This window comes from Mobula birostris, chromosome 9 (genome assembly GCF_030028105.1).
Source record: "Mobula birostris isolate sMobBir1 chromosome 9, sMobBir1.hap1, whole genome shotgun sequence".
NCBI lineage: Eukaryota > Metazoa > Chordata > Chondrichthyes > Myliobatiformes > Myliobatidae > Mobula > Mobula birostris.
In genome coordinates, this window is record NC_092378.1 from 61,402,217 (window position 1) to 61,413,879 (window position 11,663).

Below are 11,663 nucleotides of genomic sequence, written 5' to 3' on the forward strand. Positions count from 1 at the left end.
CGAATTCCTTCCTATTAGCCTTATAATCTTCTAGATCTCTAACATCACCTAGCTCTCTGAACCTTTTGTAAGCTTTTCTTTTCTTCTTGACTAGATTTATTACAGCCTTTGTACATGACAGTTCCTGTACCTGACCATAACTTCCCTGTCTCATTGGAACATACCTATGCAGAACTCCACACAAATATACCCTGAATATTTGCCACATTTCTTCCATACTTTTCCCTGAGAACATCTCTTTCCAATTTAAGCTTCCAATTTCCTGCCTGATAGCCTCATAATTCCCTTTACTCCAATTAAACGCTTTTCTAACTTGTCTGTTCCTATCTCTCTCCAATGTTATTGTAAAGGAGATAAAATTATGATCACTATCTCCAAAATGCTCTCCCACTGAGAAATCTGACACCCGACCGGTTTCATTTCCCAATACCAAATCAAGTACAGTCTCTCGTCTTGTAGGCTTATCTACATATTGTGTCAAGAATCCTTCCTGAACACACCTAACAAATTCTATCCCATCTAAACCCCTCATACTAGGGAGATGCCAATCGATTTTTGGGAAATTAAAATCTCCCATCATGACAACTCTGTTATTATTACACCTTTCCAGGATCTGTTTCCCTATCTGCTCTCGATATCCCTGTTACTATTAGGCGGCCAATAAAAACACCCAGTAAAGTTATTGACCCCTTCTTGTTCCTAACCTCCACCCACAGAGACTCCATAGACAATCCCTCCATGACGTCCACCTTTTCTGCAGCCATGACACTATCTCTGATCAACAGTGCCATGCCCCCACCTCTTTTGCCTCCCTCCCTGTCCTTTCTGAAACATCTAAAACCCAGCACTTGAAATGACCATGCCTGTCCCTGAGCCATCCAATTCTCTGTAATGGCCACCACATCATATCTCCAAGTACTGATCCATGCTCTAAGCTCATCCGTTTTGTTCGTAACACTCCTTGCATTAAAATAGACACATCTCAAACCTTCGGTCTGAGCGCGACCCTTCTCTATCACCTGCCTATCCTCCCTCTTGCACTGTCTACAACCTTCCTCTATTTGTGAGCCAACCTCCTCTTCCCCAGTCTCTTCAGTTTGGTTCCCACCCCCCCAGCAGTCCTTGTTTAAACTCTCCCCAATAGCCTTAGCAAATCTCTCCACCAGGATATTGATCCCCCGGGATTCAAGTGCAACCCGTCCTTTTTGTACAGGTCACACCTGCCCCAAAAGAGGTCCCAATGATCCAGAAATCTGAATCCCTGCCCCCTGCTCCAATCCCTCATCCACGTATTTATCCTCCACCTCATTCTATTCCTATACTCACTGTTGCTTGGCACAGGCAGTACTCCCGAGATTACTAGCTTTGCGGTCCTGTTTCTTAACTTCCTTCCTAACTCCCTGCAGTCTGCTTTCAGGACCTCTTCCCTTTTCCTACCTATGTCATTGGTACCAATATGTACCATGACCTCCAGCTGTTCTCCCTCCCACTGCAAGATACCTTGGATGCGATCTGAAACATCCCGGACCCCGGCACCTGGGAGGCAAACTACTGTCCGAGTTTCTTTCCTGCATCCACAGAATCACCTGTCTGACCCCTTAACTATCGAGTCCCCTATCACTGCTGCCATCCTCTTCCTTTCCCTACCCTTCTGAGCCACAGGGCCAGACTCTGTGCCAGAGGCACGGCCACTGTTGCTTCCCCCAGGTAGGCTGTCCCCCCCAACAGTACTCAAACAGGAGTACTTATTGTCAAGGGGCACAGCCACAGGGGTACTCTCTAGTTAATAGATTCTTGATTGGTCAGAGCATGAAGGGATACAGGGAGAAGGCAGGAGATTGGGGCTGAGAGGAAAATGGATTGGCCATGATGAAATGGCGGAATAGATTTGATGGGCCAAATGGCCTTATACTGCTCCTATATCTTGTGGTCGTATGGTCTAAGACCAAGGAGATGACTATTGACTTCAGGTGGAGGAAACCAGAGGTCCATGAGTCAGTCCTTATCAGGTGTTCAGAGATGGAGAGGGTCAGCAATTTTAAATTCCTCAGTGTTATAGTTTCAAAGGACCTCTCCTAGGCCCAGCACTAAGTGCAATAACAAAGAAGGTCCCTTTGCACCTCTTTGCATACCTGTTAAGGATTGGTTATTGCCAGCATGTGCAGGGCAAAGAAATCAGAAGTCCCATGCCACCAGGACCAGCAACAGTTACTGTCAGAATCAGATTCACATCTATTTATCATAGGTACATCAAAACATACAGTGCAATGTGTCATTCGCGTTAACAACCAACCTATGTGCTGGAACAGCCCATGAGTGTCACCACGCATTTCGGTGTCAACAAAGCACATTCACAATGCTCGGCAGAACAACAGGAACAAAACCAGTCCCTTCCTTCCCTCCCACCCTCACATACAGACTGTTGTCCATCCCCTGGTCCTTGAACTGACCTGCACAATCCTAACCCTACCTCAGTAACAGAATACTACAGAAGGCAAAGAGTGGTTGTAGACGGGTCATATTCTGCATGGAGGTCGGTGACCAGTGGTGTGCCTCAGGGATCTGTTCTGGGACCCCTGCTCTTTGTGATTTTTATAAATGACCTGGATGAGGAAGTAGAGGGATGGGTTAGTAAATTAGCTGATGACATGAAGGTTGGAGGTGTTGTGGATAGTATGGAGGGCTGTCAGTGGTTACAGCGGGACATTGATAGGATGCAAAACTTGGCTGAGAAGTGGCAGATGGAGTTCCACCCAGCTATGTGTGAGGTGGTTCATTTTGGTAGGTCGAATATGATGGCAGAATATAGTATTAACGGTAAGACTCTTGGCAGTGTAGAGGATCAGAGGGATCTTGGGGTCCAAGTCCATGGGACACTCAAAGCTGCTGCGCAGGTTGACTCTGTGGTTAAGAAGGCATATGGTGCATTGGCCTTCATCAATGGTGGGACTGAGTTTAAGAGCCAAGAGGTAATGTTGCAGCTTTATAGGACCCTGGTCAGATCCCACTTGGAGTACTGTGCTCAGTTCTAGTCACCTCACTGCAGGAAGGATGTGGAAACCATAGAAAGGGTGCAGAGGAGATTTACAAGGATGTTACCTGAATTGGGGAGTATGCCTTATGAGAATAGGTTGAGTGAACTCGGCCTTTTCTCCTTGGAGATGAGAGGTGACCTGATAGAGGTGTATAAGTTGATGAGAGGCATTGATCGTGTGGATAGTCAGAGGCTTTTTCCCTGGGCTGAAATGGCTGGCACGTGTGGGCATAGTTTTAGGGCGCTTGGGAGTAGGTACAGAGGAGATGTCAGGGGTAAGCTTTTTACACAGAGAATGGTGAGTGTGTGGAATGAGCTGCCGGCAGCAGTCGAGGAGGCGGAAACGATAAGGTCTTTTAAGAAACTCCTGGATGGCTGCATGGAGCTCAGAAAAATAGAGGGCTATGGGTAACCCTAGGTAGTTCTAAGGTAGGGACATGTTTGGCACAACTTTGTGGGCCGAAGGACCTGTATTGTGCTGTATGTTTTCTATGTTTCTACCTCCCGCACTCTGATTTATTCATTTATTGAGATACAGCTCTGAATTTGCCCAGTGGCCCTTTGAGCTGTGCCCCCCAGCAATCCATGATTTACCCCTAGCCTAAGTACGGGACAAGATACAATGACCAATTAACCTACCAACTGGTACCTCTTTGGACTGTGGGAGAAACCAGAGCACCCGGAGGGAACCCACGTACTCACAGGGAGATCATACAAACTCCTTCCGACGGCGGTGGGATTTGAACCCGGGTCACTGGTCCTGTAAAGCATTCTGCAAACCACTACGCAACCGTGATTGTGTCTTGTGTCTTCTGGTTATTGAACATTCTTTCCTTCTCAATTGAAGAAGGATGTGGAAGCTTTAGAAAGGGTGCGGAGGAGATTTACCAGGATGCTGCCTGGATCAGGGAGCATGTCTTCTGAGGATAAGTTGAGCGAGCCAGGGCTTTTCTCTTTTGAAGGAAGGAGGATGAGAGGTGACTTGATAGAGGTGTACAAGATGATAAGAGACACAGATCGGGTGGACAGCCGGAGACTTTTTCCCAGGATAGAAATGGCTAATATGAGAGGGATAATTTTAAAACATGGTTCCCCACCTGGAGTCCACAGACTCCTTGCTTAGGAAAGGTTGGGAATGCCTGTGTTGAGGTGATTGAAGGAAAGTGTAGAGGGGGATATCGGAGATAGATTTTTTACACGGAGTAGTAGGCAGATGGAATGCCAGCCAGCAGTGGTGGTCAAAGCAGATATATTAGGGATAGTTAAGAGACTCTTAGATAGACACGAGTGATGGAAAAATGGAGGAGTATAGGGTGAACAAAGGATTAGGTTAATTTTGGTGTAGCTTAAAGGGTGAGCATATCATCATGGGCTGAATGGTCTTCACTGTGCTGTACTGCTCTATGTTTTGTGTGCCTTGCTGCACTAGGGTGTCATTGTTGTCCCTCTCGCTCCTCGCTGTCTCGTAGAGTTCATGTATCATTTCTGTCCTGTGTGCTGTCCGTACCTGTGATGGTGCTGTACCTGTACCTCACCGTACTTGTATGCACCACAAGAAGTGCAACTTGAACTGACTGCGAGCTCTGCAGTCGAGTTGGGATACTGTCTTTGTTGGCCACTGGTACACTGTCAGTCAGTAAGGCAGCATCTGATGTGGGGCAGGTAACATCTAGAAAGGCAGGTGGTAGTCAGCAGCAATGTGAGACAGCTAGAGATGTCGGACAAACAGAAGGTGACGACTTGTACATTTAAACCTAAAACAGCTAACCACAGCACTGGCAGCCAAATAATTTCTTTGCAGAGAGGAAATTTGTCTGCCATGAAAAACAGAAGGATCACTTGAGTTGAATCATTATGTGTTTTCTCACCACTAAGTCTTCTTGACATGCTGATTATATTCAGAACGTTCTGTTTTTAAACACGGGGGAGACTGTTAGGTCAGTTGAAAAGGCCGTTGGCTGCAGTCTACAATCATTTCAGGACTTGGATGTGTCCAGACAAAGAAGTGGGCAGGGAAAAATAAATTAAGTGGAAGCTTCCCGCCCAGCAAGCTGCCTTTTCCAAAAGCTCCCTTCTGGAAAGTGCCGTAACACAATTTTAAAAACAACTTTGCAACATCTTCCTCCGGGCAGCTAATCTGATTAACCATTCTGATGAGCCCCAGCCCCCCAAGGCGAACTATTACCCCATTCACTGCACTGCAAACACTTCAAACCATTCCATAAATAAGAGATTCTGCTGGATCTAGAAATCCAGAGCATCACACGAAAATGCTGGAGGAACTCTATGGACAGAAATAAAAAGTCAACACTTCGGCCAAGACTCTTCATCAGGACTTTTTTTTAAAGCGATACCACATTTTGTAACATGGTTTACATTATAAATGCATGCTGGTATTTATGTATTTATGCACATTTTATTCTGTATCTGTATTTTAATCTTTATTTTTTATACAGTTCTTATTCTTTAGAATTCTTGAATTCTAATTAATTCTATGAAAAATATAGACAGGGTAAATGCAAGTTTGCTTTTTTCCCGCTGAGTTTGGGTGACATTAGAACTAGAGGTCATGGGTTAAGGGTTAAAGGTGCAATATTTAAAGGGAACAGGAGCGGGAACTTGTTCATCAGAGGGTGGTGAGAGTGTGGAACGAGCTGCCGGCGGAGATGATGAACATGGGTTTGATTTCAACATTTAGGAGAAATTTGGATAAGTACATGGATAGGAGGGGTATGGAGAGATATGGTCCAGCTGCAGGTCCGTGCAGCCAGGCAGATCTATAGTTTTGACATAAGTGTGCGTTTGTGGCCCAAACACCGAGGGAGAGACACTGAAGTGGATGAACAGTTCACAGACTGTTGCAAAAGAATAATAACTGTTGCAGTAAGAACAGTGCAGGGAGAAAGGGAAAACAATCAATCCTCGGCCAACTGGTCCATTAACTAAAACTCTCAAACTGAAACACCAACACTGTGGCTTGGAAGCAGCAATATTTTGTTAAATAAATACCGTTCCTTTCCAGCATCAACCTAAGCTGTAGTTTACTTTCCCGGAACAATTGCAAAGGTGAGCAGGAGTGTAGACGTTGCTGTGCTCTTGGTCAAGTCTCGACAAGACTTGGACGAGAGGAAGGGAGTTAAATACCACCACAATGAAACACTGATTGATTGGAATGTGCATATCACAAGTGTGATTTCCGAACTCGTTTCGTTTTCTGCCCAGGCCCCCGCCCCCGCCCCTGATGCTGTGGCAGAGTCTGTGGATGCGACAAGTTCAGTTTGGACTAGATGGGCCAAAGGGCCGGTTTCTATGCTGTCGTATGCCATGACTTTATGAATGTTGCATGTCGCGCCCTGACCAATACACCACGGCAACTTCTGATGTACGTAAATGTCTATGGCGAATGAAGTTGATCCTTGATTAGACTGGAGACAATTCAGAGCACAAGCACATTTGCACAGCTGCTACTCTCCTAGGGGAGATTTCAAGGAGCAATGAGGTTTCAAGTTCTAGGACCAGCAAACAGAGTAAGATAGCTGTAGCAGTGATGTCAGAGGAGAGAGAGAGAGGGACAACTGGAAGTTCTGCCATGTACTTTCAGCAATGGTTCTCACGTCACACATTTTTGTGACATGAGGGACTCCTGACGCTCAAAGCTGGAGAACAGCTGGAAGGGATCAATGGGTCAGGTAGCATTTGTGGAGAGGTCCTTCATCCAGACTGCAACTGGAATTGGTTTATTATTGTCACCTGTGCAGAGATACAGTGAAAAGCTTGTCCTGCGGGCTGTTTCTGCAGATCAAATAGTTGCGCAGTGCATTGAGCTAATACAGGGGAGAACACAGTGTAAAAGCTACTGAGAAAGTGCAGTGCAGGTAGACAATAAAGTGCAAGATCGTGAAGGGGTAGATTGTGAGGTCGAGAGTCTATTTTATCAAGCGAGATATCTGTTCAAGAGTCTGACAATCTGACCACAGCAGAGAGAAAGTTGCCCTTGTGCCCGCTGGTGGGTGCTTTCAGGCTTTTGTACCTTCTGCCTGATGAAGAAGAGAAAAAGTCAGAACCAGAGGACCCAAGAACAGTTTAAGCAATGAGTTTTCATTCTGTGAAAATGACACAGGGTCCACCTGGTAAAGGAAGCCATTGAAATAAAACTAGAGGAAAAGGATTGTAACAAAGATGGAGGTCTCGCTCTAAGTAAGAACTGGAATTAGATTGTAAACAAGGGGGAGAGTGGAAACGTGATTGGACGAGGACTAACCAATCAGGAGTGGTGGACTATGGGGTATAAATACCACCAGACCAGGCATGCCCGGGCATCATCCCTGATGATGGTGACTAAAATCAATACACATACCCTGTTGGAAGCCCGAGGATAGTTTATTCGCAATTATCACCCATTCTGTGGATACTGCCCATGGTGCTAGAGGTTTTAGACCACAAGACCATGAGGCATAGGAGCAGAATTAGGCCATTTGGCCAGATGGCTTTACCATTCTTCACAAGCACAGGTCAGTTGAGTTTTTAAAAGGTAGGGGCGGAGGAGTATACTTCATGATTAACTCATTGTGGTGCACAGATGTGACGGTTCTCTCTCAGTCCTGCTCACCCGACCTGGAACATCCAGCAGTGAAGTGTTATCATTTTGTCTACCAAGGGAGATTCCCGCCATTATCCCGGTAGCTGTGTACATTCCACCTCAGGCCACTGTCAGGCAGGCTCTCGGCGAGCTGAGCACCATGATCTGCGGACACAAAACAGCGCACCCTGATGCCTTCCCTATCACTGCAGGGGATTTCAACCAGGCCAACCTGAGGTAGTCTCTGAACAACTATCACAGGAGGACCAGAGGAGCCAGCACACTTGACCACAGCTATACCACCATCAAGATATGGCCACACTTTGGAAAGTCGAATCACCTGGCATATAGGCAGAGTCTAAAGACCACAGCTCCAGTAGTGAAGGTATGGACAAGGGAGACAGAGAAGCATTTACAGGACTTCTTTGAGTCAGTTCACTGAGCAACTTTCATCTTTGGATCTGAATGACTACACCATAGTTAAAACCAACTTCATCAAGATCTGTGTGGATGAGTGTGTGCCTTTGAGAATGTACTAGACATACCCATACCAAAAGCCAGGAAACTTGCAGACTGCTGAGGGCTGGATCTGTGGTATTCAAGACTGGTAATCCAGAACAATACAGGAAATCCATGTAAGATCTATAGATGGCTACATTAAGAGTGAAGAAACAATTTTGATTGAAGTTAGAGATGAAATCAGATGCACGTCAGCTCTGGCACGATTTGAACGTAATGCTTCACCCCCACATGAGGTGAATGCCTTTTATGCACGCTTTGTAAAGGAGAATAAAACTATACCTGTGTGAATTTCTGCAGCATCTGGTGAAGCTGTGATCTCTGTCTCGGAGGCCAACATCATAACATCTTTCATCAGGGTGAACCCTTGCAAGACATCAGGCCCTGGTGTCTGGTAGGGCCTGGTAGGATACTGAAAACCTGTGCCCACCAACTGGTGGGCATGTTCAAAGACATCTTCAATCTCTCACTGCTGCAGTCAGAGGATCCCACCTGCTTCAAAAGAGCGACAATCCAAGAAGAGCAGGGTGAGCTGCCTCTATGACCTTTGCCCCGTAGCGCTCACATCTACTGTGATGAAGAGCTTTGAGAGGTTGCTCATGGCCATAATCAGACCTTGCCTAAGCAAGGACCAGAACCCGCTGCAACTTGCCAATCACCACATTTGACGTGGGTGATCATGGTCTTTCCCAAGACCATGATTGTTCTTGACAAATTTGTCTACAGATGTGATTTGCCATTGCCTTCTTCTGGGCAGTCTCTTTACAAGATGGGTGCCCCAGACATTATCAATGCTCTTCAGAGATTGTCTGCCTGGTGTCAGTGGACAAGTCAAATCAAGTCAAGTTTATTGTTCATTTAACTATATATATGCATGTATACCATCAAACGAGACAATGTAACTCCATTGTAAAACACAGTAGTAGACATAACACACAAATATACAATAATATAGGAAAGTAAGAATTAAATCTATGCATAGTAAAGTGCATAAATTAAATATTGTAGGGCACATTACAAATTATCCGGTGACACTTCGAATGCGATGTGACAGAGAATTCAGGAGCCTAATGACCTGAGGGAAGAAGCTGTTTCCCATCCTGACTGTTCATGTCAGAGTCTCCTGCTAATGACCATCCATCACCTGCACCTGTGGCTTCACCTGACCCTGATCAGAGGGCTAAGCAGGTGCTGCACCTTGCCCAAGGGTGACCTACAGGCCAGTGGAGGGAAGGAGCGCCTCCCACCTGCTTTGGTGGAGGCATATCTTCACCCCACCACCCAACAGGTTTACAGCAGGACTCACAACACGCTGGAGGAACTCAGCAGGTCTGGCAGCATCCGTGGAAATGATCAGTCAATGTTTCGGGCCGGAACCCTTCGTCAGGAATGTACAGGGAAGGGGCAGAGCCCCTATAAAGAAGGTGGGGGGAGGGTGGGAAGGAGAAGGCTGGTAGGTTCCAGGTGAAAAACCAGTAAGGCGAAAGATAAAGGGGTGGGGTAAGGGAGGCAGAGGGGGATGGGCAGGAAAGGCGAAGAAGGAAAAGGGGAAAACACAGTAGGAGCAACACCTCATATATCATCTGGGTAGTCTCCAGCCCCTTGGTATGAATATCGAGTTCTCCAACTTCCGGTAGTTCCCTCCCCCTCCCTTCCCCTATCTCCATTTCACTCTGCCCCTTCCCCCAGCTGCCTACTACCTCCCTTGTGGTTCCGCCTCCTTCTACTACCCATTGTGCTTGCCCCTTTTCCTTCTTCACCTTTCCTGCCTATCACCTCCCCCATCCCTTTATCTTTCCCCTTACTGGTTTTTCACCTGGAACCTTCCAGCCTTCTCCATCCCACCCTCCTCCCACCTTCTTTATAGGGCCTCTGCCCCTTCCCTCTTCAGTCCTGATGAAGGGTTCCTGCCCAAAACATTGATTGATCGTTTCCACGGATGCTGCCCGACCTGCTGAATTCCTCCAGCGTGTTGTAAGTGTTGTTTTGACCCCAGCATCTGCAGAGTATTTTGTGTTTCCTAAATGAATACTTTGCTTCAGTATTCACAAGAGAAAGGACCTTGATCAGGGTGAGGGCGAAATAGAACCGGTCTGTGTACTGGACAATGTGGAGATTAAGGAAGAAGAAGTGTTGGATCTTATGACAATAGACAATAGACAATAGGTGCAGGAGTAGGCCATTCGGCCCTTCGAGCTGGCACTGCCATTCACTGTGATCATGGCTGATCATCCACAATCAGTGTCCAGTTCCTGCCTTAGCCCCATAACCTTTGATTCCGCTATCTTTAAGAGCTCTATCTATCTCTTTCTTGAAAACATCCAGAGACTTGGCCTCCACAGCCTTCTGGGGCAGAGCATTCCATATATCCACCACTCTCTGGGTGAAAAAGTTTTTCCTCAACTCCGTTCTAAATGGCCTACCCCTTATTCTTAAACTGTGCCCTCTCGTTCTGGACTCACCCATCAGCGGGAATATGCTTCCTGCCTCCAGTGTGTCCAATCCCTTAGTAATCTTGTATATTTCAATAAGATCCCCTCTCAGCCTTCTAAATTCCAGAGTATACAAGCCCAGTCGCTCCAGTCTTTCAACATATGACAGTCCCGTCATCCCGGGAATTAACCTTGTGAACCTACACTGCACTCACTCAATAGCAAGCATGTCCTTCCTCAAATTTGGAGACCAAAACTGCACACAATACTCCAGGTGTGGTCTCAGCAGGGTCCTGTACAGCTGCAGAAGGACCTCTTTGCTCTTATACTCAATTCCCCTTATGAAGGCCAGCATGCCATTAGCTTTCTTCACTGCCTGCTGTACTTGCATGCTTGCTTTCAGTGACTGATGTACAAGAACACCTAGACCTCATTGTGCTTCCCCTTTTCCTCACTTGACTCCATTTAGATAATAATCTGCCTTCCCGTTCTTACCACCAAAGTGGATAACCTCACATTTATCCACATTAAACTGCATCTGCCATGCATCTGCCCACTCACTCAGCCTGTCCAAGTCACCCTGCATTCTCATAACATCCTCCTCACATTTCACACTGCCACTCAGCTTTGTGTCATCGACAAATTTGCTAATGTTACTTTTAATTCCCTCATCTAAATCATTAATAAAAACATCAAGATTGATAAATCCCCAGGGCCGGACGTGATATACCCTTGGTTGCTGTGGGAAGTGAGAGAAGAGATAGCTGGAGCAGTAGCTATGACCTTTGAATCCTCTTTGGCTGCAGGGGAGGTGCTGGAGGATTGGAGAATGGCAAATGTAGTTCCCTTGTTTAAAAAAGGTAATAGGGAGAATCCTGGGAATTACAGACCGGTGAGTCTTACATCAGTGGCATGCGAGCTATTGGAAAGGATTCTTAAGGATAGGATCTATGAGCATTTGGAGAAGTACAGTCTACTCAAGGATAGTCAACATGGCTTTGTGAAGGGAAGGTCATGCCTCACAAATCTAATTGAGTTTTTTGAAGAGGTAACAAAAGAAATTGATGAGGGTAGGGCGGTAGATGTGGTCTACATGGAT